We start from the raw sequence: 9,398 nt of genomic DNA, 5'->3' as shown, positions 1-9,398 counted from the left end.
ATAGGGTCCGTAGTACCACATAGTTGATGGTTCATCCGTGCATGTGTGTGGTCTGGGCTTGTGTAACGATGGGGCCAGGGTTGTTCGGCATTTAAAACCTTTTCTGCCGGCAGCTCTAGAGCATGAGATTTTTGTAATCGATTATCTATCATTTCAGTCATGTGGTTGCTTAATTCGAGCAGGTCTTTATCATAAACTTGTTTTGATACCATGTAAATATTCATCCCAATAATGCGAATGATTAAGTGAAAAAAACTCACAAGTATTGGAGGGGATTATAAAAGATTTTAGGGATAACCAATCTGTGGCACTAGAGGATGTAAAGGATTATCGGCAGGTGTATAGATCGTGAGATGATTTGGGTTGAAGTTAAAACTTTACATGTGACTAATCTAGACTATTTTTCTAGATATCCGGTTGCCAAATTATTCACATCACTAGTGTTTTTCACATTGTAAAAAGATAAGAACCATGGTTACATGTACTAGTGACAGATTTCTCAAAGTTGAAAGCAAAGATTTGGAAAACCTTATATAGCTTCGTTAAAGATTGTTAATGGTAAAAATCATTGTTTATGGTATCCAAAGTATTCAACACAATGTGAATCTTAACCAAAAAAAAAAGGGTTTTGGTTGAATCACAGTGGTTGTTGTGTTTGGATCACCTACACATATGATTAACTGATGACATATGTCTCCTTTGATTGCGTAAATATCTTTTCATGTAGAATTCGGATCCCCTCCCATGCATAAAACAACACCACGACACTCCATCCCATCTCACAGTGTCCTGTTTGTCCATATCCCATGGATGATTTGAGATGAGGTGAGGTAGTCATCTGCAGAGGAGAGCAACCAGCTCTTTCATGCATGTACTCTTAGTGGTAGAAGATAAGAAACATGTCATCACCTAACTATACGTAAAACTTACACTCATGGAAAGTGATTAAGAACTTTCAAATCAATGGTGGGACTGGGAGTGAGATTAAAATTAATGACAATGATAGTGTCGGTAGCTATAGTAGTAAGGGGCTGCAATTGAATATTAGCCATATAATTGGTATCAGCTATATATTTAATATCATTGGATATGTATGCTTAGCAATCATAAATACCAAAGATAATAGACCAACGCTGGTACGTTAGACCATAGGACAATCGGAGGGGGCTCTATTCTATTCATGTCCTATAGTCTATGAGTACGGTGACCCCCTCCCCCCTTCTTTCCTAAAATGGATCACATATGAACCCCGAGGGTATTTTGGTAATAATATCAAAGTTCTATGTAACTATGCTTTGTATACATGATGGGTAACCTATGGTTGCGATTCATCTAGTCATGCACTTTCAAATTCAGTCTGTCATCATTCGATGTGGAACATATAGCCAAAATGGTATTGATTGTATGATACGCAAAAAGTTTGAAATTATTATTTATGTCTTGTAAAAAAGATAAAGATGACTACATCCTTTATATAAACGAGGGATATGTGCTGGTTGATACTATATAATTTAGATTTCTATGTACATTAAATCAATTTTCAATCAAACATAATTATTAATTTACATGAAATTATTGAACGCATGTTATATATTTCTTAGTATCTTAAATTATTTGCAACTATGGACAAAACTAGACAATCTCTTATGATTGTTACAATGTGTATTCTTAGGATTAGTGATTTCAAATACAAATGTGAGTATATATATATATATATATATATATGTATGTGTATATGGAATTGGATCACTAGAGGATCTTTTATGTATTACTATCAATTGTTCAAAATTGGATTCTCAATAATATTTCGTAATTGTTCCTAAATTTGAGGGTTCTTATCATTATAGTTGAATATTATGAATATAAATTCCAAACTCGGTGGTATGCATTGTAAATAGCTTGCAAAACAATTTAAATATGAGTACTTATCTATTTTCAAATGTTTTAAATTTTTATTTATGTTTAATCAATGATTAAGGTTCTCTATATATGACATTCCGATATTCTAGGATATTGATTGTAATTACTTTTATGCCCATAGTAGGGACTAAATCATAAGAAGAAAGTTTTCTTCTCCCACGGTGAAAGAACCGCCTCTATTGTCACTATTACCCCTACTTGTTGGAGGTTCAAAATACCTTTTGCTATTCTTTGCTACCTATCCAAACAAAATAATGGACATCAATAAAAGAATACCTCACCGGCTTGAGGAACTCCTTCCAATTATAATGAAACTATTGTTCTTCTTCATTGCTATTTCCCTTTTAAATTGTCTATGTAACTTAATTTAAGAAGAAATAAAGCTTGACCAATATAAGGAAAAATTAGTAGAATCACCCAAGAAAATCTCACGTGGCAACCTCAGTAGCAAGGAGAGATAAGAAATGTTATTATTAATGGTTCGAGGGAGGAGTGACTAGATAAAGACTTTACATGTACTACGAAGAGAACCTCTCTAGCCCTCTTTGTTTTGGCTTGATTTTTTCTCATTTGTTCGTTCATCTTTGTCTCTATCGGGTTATTGACAGCTTTGAATACTACTTTCCCCCTGTTTTTTGGTAGATTGAACATTACCGGAGAACATTTCTTATTACTATCTTACACAAGGGTTCATGGTACCCTTTTTTTTTTTGGGTCGATTGAACATTACACTGTCCGGAGAAGATTTCTTACTACTATTCATACACAAGGTTCGTGGGTACTTTATTTTTTTCCCTTTTTCCTATGATTACTGAAGTAATCAAGTGTTGTAGCCCTTTGGCCCTTTATTAGGTTGAAATTTGATTGAGCCCTAACAAGTAATTATTTAATTTCATATTATATTCTGAAACAAAAATAGCCATGTAACAAGGAATATTTCATAGGGTTTATAGTGTAGATTCTAAAAAGGCCACACAAGGATAATGTGGTATCTAGGCCTTCTCATTCCGGGGTTGAATGAGAATCATTCAACTTTCACTGAAAGCAGTGAAGAGTACTAAATACCCTGTATGAGTGGCCCAAGGTGTGCCTAGTGGGATTCGAACTTAAGACGTCCGAGTTTACGATTCATACCAAGTTCATTGCTCATCAACTGCACTACCCCTTTGGGTTTGCATTGGTATGTCCCTTTCCATCATTATCTTGGTTGTCTTAATTTGGTGTTATCTATCCTCCCCAATAGCTCCCTTCTTCTCTTGCTGCGCAAGCGACCTCTCATTATTCAAACAATCATGAAACATAGACAGTCATACGAGAATTATTTTTGTACTATCCTAATTTACACACATAGATAGAATCCCCCACAACCCCCCCTCAAAAAAAAAAAAAAAAAAAAAAAACCTTGATGGGGATTTTCATGTGTGTGGATCACATCATATGAAAATGATTCTTGTATAAAAACATGATCCACACTCTACGATTTGTGGTGATTAAACGACAAAATTTAATTGTAATTAAGTAAACCACACAATATAATTTCCTCAATGTGCTTTATATATATATATATATATAATTCTAATCCACTATCTCTGAGAGAGAGAGAGAGAGAGAGAGAGAGAGAGAAAAGTAAATACTACCCATTACCATACCATTTCACCGGTATTGTATTGGATCACCCGTATACCAATACATAAACGATGAGAGAGCTACTTAAGAAATTTTTACAATGTCAAAAAGAATCAATTTCATTCAAAAAGACCTTGACTAGCCATCCAGCCAGCCAAGTCTGCCTTCCTCTGCACACGTTTTCTTTTAACTTTTAACGAACTTTGGTTCAGAGCCAACAAGTACTTAAACTAACTAGTTCTTCTACAAGGAAGAAGAAAGCTAAACCCTTTTCCACCCCCTTTCCTCCTCTGTTCTAAGGCTTCTTCTTCTTCTCTGAGAGACTGAAACACTGGCTAAGGCTCGCGGAACCAAACATGCCCAAATCAACAACCAATCACACCCTCTGTCTTCTGAATCTTGTGCTTAGCCTAAGTCTCTCATTAATCACCATAACCAATGCTACCATTATTACCTCCTCTGCTCCTCTCCATTTCAGAGAAGCCCCTGAGTTCTACAATTCTCCAGAATGTCTTACGATCCCAGACGATGAAACCAGCGACCACCAGGAAGGATCCTACGTGTGTTCCGATCAATTCGTCCACGTGGCAATGACCCTTGACGCCGCTTACCTGAGGGGATCCATGGCAGCCATCCTCTCGGTTCTCCAACACTCTTCCTGCCCTCAAAATGTTGCCTTCCATTTCGTCGCCTCCGCCTCTGCCGACGCCGATCACCTGAGAAGCACCATTGTCAAGTCCTTCCCATACTTGAGGTTCCAAATTTACCCCTTGGACGACTCTGCCGTGGCGGGTCTCATCTCCACCTCCATTCGCGCCGCTCTGGATTGCCCACTCAACTACGCTCGCAACTATTTGGCTAATCTCTTACCACTCTGTGTCCGCCGAGTCGTCTACCTCGACTCGGACCTTGTCCTCGTCGACGATATCGCCAAACTCGCCGCTACTTCACTTGGGGACCACTCGGTTTTGGCTGCTCCGGAGTATTGTAATGCCAATTTCACCTATTACTTCACTCCGACCTTCTGGTCCAACCCTGTTCTGTCCTTTATCTTCTCAGGTCGCAAAGCTTGCTACTTTAACACAGGGGTTATGGTTATTAATCTTGAGAGATGGCGTGCTGGGGATTACACTACCAAGATCGTGGAGTGGATGGAGTTACAGAAGCGAATGAGGATTTACGAATTGGGTTCGTTGCCTCCATTTTTGCTTGTCTTTGCAGGGAATATAGCTCGGTGGATCACCGGTGGAACCAACATGGGCTCGGTGGCGATAATTTTTGGGGGCTTTGTAGGGATCTGCATCCGGGTCCGGTGAGTCTTTTGCATTGGAGTGGAAAGGGTAAACCTTGGGCTAGACTCGACGCTAACCGTCCTTGCCCTTTGGATTCCTTGTGGGCTCCTTACGATCTCCTGCAAACTCCTTTCGCTCTTTACTCCTGATCCCTGAGAGAGAAAAAGAGAGAAAGAGGATGTGGACATTCAATGTCCTCTGTTTTTACAGTCAGAGGATGGCTCTGATGATCCTGATTCACCCTCGATTCTGAGGTGACTTGTGGCCGATTTTAATGGAATCGGATCAAAATTGAACCCTAATTTCTAGAGGCTTTGGATAAAGAATTTCGTTTGTGAAGGGGGTGAAGAAGAAATTACTTCTTCTGTGCAATGTGGGTCAAGTTTTGACTTAAAAATTGTCCTGTCCGGCAGTACGATTTTCAGAATATTTAAAACTTGGGATCTGATGTTAGGTGAAGAGTTTAATTTGTACCCAGTTTCTACGGGACGTGTTCAAAACCAGACCAAAATCTAGAGCTGCCATGGGCCATGCATGGGGCACGTACAGAAGAGGAAGATGACAATGAAGAAGACGGAGAAGATGGGAGGAGGGATGACTTTTTGGTGCTGAGGAAACAAAAACGAAGCTTTAATTTGAATCTAACACGCGCTTACGTACAAAGCGTTTGTACTTTTTTTATTGCTTACTTTCACCAACTTTTTTTTTTTTTTTTGGTAAAACTTACTTTCACTAACTAGTGAATGAAAATTTTGCCCTTCTCTTTCTATATTTGGGTGGATTGCTGCTGTCCTAATGGGGATGCTCTTTGATCGATGATGATTGGACCGTTGGGGTGGCTTCTGGGAAGGAGAGAGGTTCTCCGCGTGAGACCATGTACTTACACAGGCGCGTTGGGCTGACTTTTTGGTGGGCTGTCGCTGACCGTGTGGGACCCACGTGGGACACCTGACGGTGATCCCACGGACGGTCATGATCCTATTTGATTTTATTGATATTATATAATCTTTTAATTGTTTCAACCCCACCCCACTTTTATATTCTCTACTATACATATATATATATATATATATATATATATATATAGGGCACATGATTGATCCCAATTTCACATTATTGTAATGAAATTAATATGTTTCTATCAATTTATAAATAATACTTCAAAGTTAAAAACTTAATAATGGAGGATATGCAAAAGGCATGTTACAGCAAATGTATTGATGAATGATTTAATCGTGGAAAATTATCTTTATGATATAGTTTTTAGTTACGTATATGTTATTGTTATGTGTTAAAACAAAAAATGATTCATATAAGCACAACTAGTTCTGCCAATAAAGTATAAGCTTGATAGGTATGGTTGGTAAAAACTAGTTTTAAGGGGCGATTAAGAAAGATCCACATCATTTAGACATGTCGAGAGAGTTTGTAGCCTAAAATAAGCAATACCAATCCCTTTCATGTAGACACGTTTTAAAAACCCTGAAGACTCTGAGCCCAAAGCCCCAAAGCAAACAATATCACATGGCGCACAACTAGTCTCCGGCCTTAACAACTAGCAATCTTGGAAATAAATAGAATTACAGCTTTTTTAAGTATTTCATCCCATAGGAGTGCACACCAAAAATACAGAGGGAAAAAAATTAAGAGAAAAATCCACTAGTATTGTTGTGAAAAAAATCACATATTGGAAAACTTTGGGATTGTGAATGTCCTCATATATCAATTAATTGAGTCTCTTCACTGAATCTATGAAGTTTTTGAATTAGATATATCAACATGGTATTAGAGTCATCAAACCCATTACATCGATGATGCACCTATGTACAGTCACCAAAAAGAGGGACCACATTCAGCGTGTATTACCACTCAAAGTTTTGAGGGAGAGTACATGAGGGGGAGTGTTGGAAATATCTCACATTAGAAAACTCTAGGACCTTGGATGTCTTCATATTTAAGTGTTTTAAGCGAAGTTCAAGGAATCATGAGACCTACTGGTGATTTCAATAAATAATATATATATATATATATATTTCTCCTGATTCTTTGCAGAAAATGACTGATTATTCCACGATTCGATTGGAATCAAATAGCTAAATATGATTACTTGAACAGTCTCAGTGTTTATCAAAGACTATTTTCTAGATAAGTCCATACTGAATCTTTGAAGTTGTGACATTCATGGAATAATTCACATTATACTAATCTGAAGGAGTGTGATTGAATAGGACTCAAAAATTTTAACCACCACCACCCCTACTAAGAAAAGCTTAGAGAGCTTAAAGAAGGTGGAAATGGGAAAGCGTGACATAGTCACATAGTCACAAGATAGATAGAGGAGAAGAAAGAATGAAAGAACTGTAAGTACTGAGACTGTGTAGACTACAGTGGTAAAATTACAGCAAAACCGGGGTTAGATCCTCTCTAGAAGGTTGGGAGGACTAGGACACCCACATCAATACTCGAACATACACACTCAGCGACTGAAGAGGACAGAGCCCCAAAGAACACGAAGAGAGCTAGTAAGTGACAAATGGAAGAAGAAGAAGCAAATTAGGATTAGGATAGAGAGGCCGTAGTTAGTAGTCATAGTTAGGTCACATGGAGCCATCTGCATGGGCGTTAGAGACTTAGAGAGACAGACAGTGACCATCGCACAAGCGCACACCCTTTGGACTTACTGGTGGTCGAGCGTTGCTTTCTACTCCAACAAATTAGGTGCATTTTAAGTTTCACCTCATCTTCACATCCCACGTGGTCTCTTCCCCTCCTTTCCCATGGGTCCCATTGCGAAAGCTACAGGTGGCATCATATTTGCTATTTTATGAACCCTTTTCTCATTTGTGTTTAAGTAATAACCGGTAGTCTCCCTCAAGGATCTCATTATTCATGTTCTGTCACTAATTTGATCAACAGGGTCCGTACTACAACATGGTTGATGGTCCATCCGTGCATGTGTGGGCCTATGGGCACTGGGGTTGTTGGGCATTTAAAACCTTTGCTGCCGGCAGCTCGAGAGCCTGAGATTTTTACAATCATGTATCATTTCAATTTTGTGGTAACCCACTTAAATCAGGTCTTGTTAAAATATCCATTTCAAAAGTTCAAACTGTTGGATGAGAGATTCACATTTATATGAGGGAAACAGAAAGTCTCAGAGATAACCTATGTGGGACTAGAAGATGCAAAAGACCATAGGAAGGTGTATGGACATATATGAGAGGCTCTACCATAATATAGATCGGGAGATGACCGATTAGGTTTAAAGTTGAAATTTGACATGTGATTAATTTAGATTATTCCCTCAACATCGAATTATCGGGCTAAAGGATTATTTACATCATGTTTCCTCGTGATAGAAAGAAAACTATGCACGGTTACATTCACTAGTGACAACAATGATTTCTATGACTTAGAAAGAAAATATTAGTAAAACATCATATATCTTCTTAAAAGAGTGTTAGTGGTAAAAATCATTGTTTATGGTATCCATGGCATTCAATATTGTAGAAGAATGTTAATAGTACAGGTAGGTTATGACATGTGTCTTTCTTGTTTCCATATATACATCTTCAAATACTTTTAATGGTTCCGCCATTATTACAAATGGTACTTGCCACTTATTCTAAGCTAACTATATGTCAACAGTAAATGGAACGGAGGTAGCAACTTGAGGTCTTTTATACGGATAGACAAAGGCCACTGGAGACGAATGGGAGATAAATGAAATTTGAACCGATATCAGGAAAATTCAATATTTTTGGGAAAGTGACAATGTTCACAGAAGGCCATGGACCTCAGTTCCCCTATTTCTACCTACCAAGTGTTTTGTGCACAAACCCATGTTATATATATTAAGCAAAACAACAACTTTATCCATGTAAGGAATCTGGCTATCAAGGGCAGCAACCCATCTCTTACCATTGTAACATAATCTTTCTCTTATTAATATATCGCTCTTTTCTTTGATATATATATATATATATATGTATTGGAGGATATCGTATCAGAGATATATCAAAGATACATATAAATAGATATGATACACATTTTTATACACTTTCGCATTAAAAAAAATATATAAAATATATATATATATATATATATATATCAACCAACTTAATATTATTACTTAAGAAGCTTCGCAGTAGAAGCAATGAGTTAGGAGTTTGTTAAACCATTCTTATTTTATAATAATATTTTCTTTTTCTAACAAAAAAAAAATACTTTTAATGCTAGGAGATAAGAAACATGTCAACACCTAACTATATGTGAAGCCTACACCTAGGGTCGATTATACTGTCAATCATTGTCCATTTGCCTGGGACAGGGTTTTCTTAAGAACTTTCACATCGGGGGTGGAAGAGAATGAAAGTGGGAATTGATTAGAAAATAAAAAATGGTGACAACGATGGTGTCGGTAGTAATTGAATATTACAAAGATATAAATAAAATCACAAATATCATCCAAAGATGCATATGTTTATTAATCATAAATACAAAAGATAATAGACTGCTCTGGACCAAATAACGTTTGGGGATTTATTCTTTCCATCCAAC

At 37.3% G+C, this 9,398-nt stretch overlaps 1 pseudogene; it reads left to right on the top strand.

The window, feature by feature from the left end:
- Positions 1–3,664: 3,664 nt before the first annotated feature.
- Positions 3,665–5,607, top strand: LOC122073245 (annotated as a pseudogene).
- Positions 5,608–9,398: the final 3,791 nt, after the last annotated feature.

The sequence above is a fragment of the Macadamia integrifolia genome, chromosome 3 (genome assembly GCF_013358625.1).
Source record: "Macadamia integrifolia cultivar HAES 741 chromosome 3, SCU_Mint_v3, whole genome shotgun sequence".
Classification (NCBI taxonomy): Eukaryota; Viridiplantae; Streptophyta; class Magnoliopsida; order Proteales; family Proteaceae; genus Macadamia; species Macadamia integrifolia.
The sequence above is the reverse complement of the archived record's forward strand: the minus strand, read 5'-3'. Positions and strand labels throughout refer to the sequence as shown.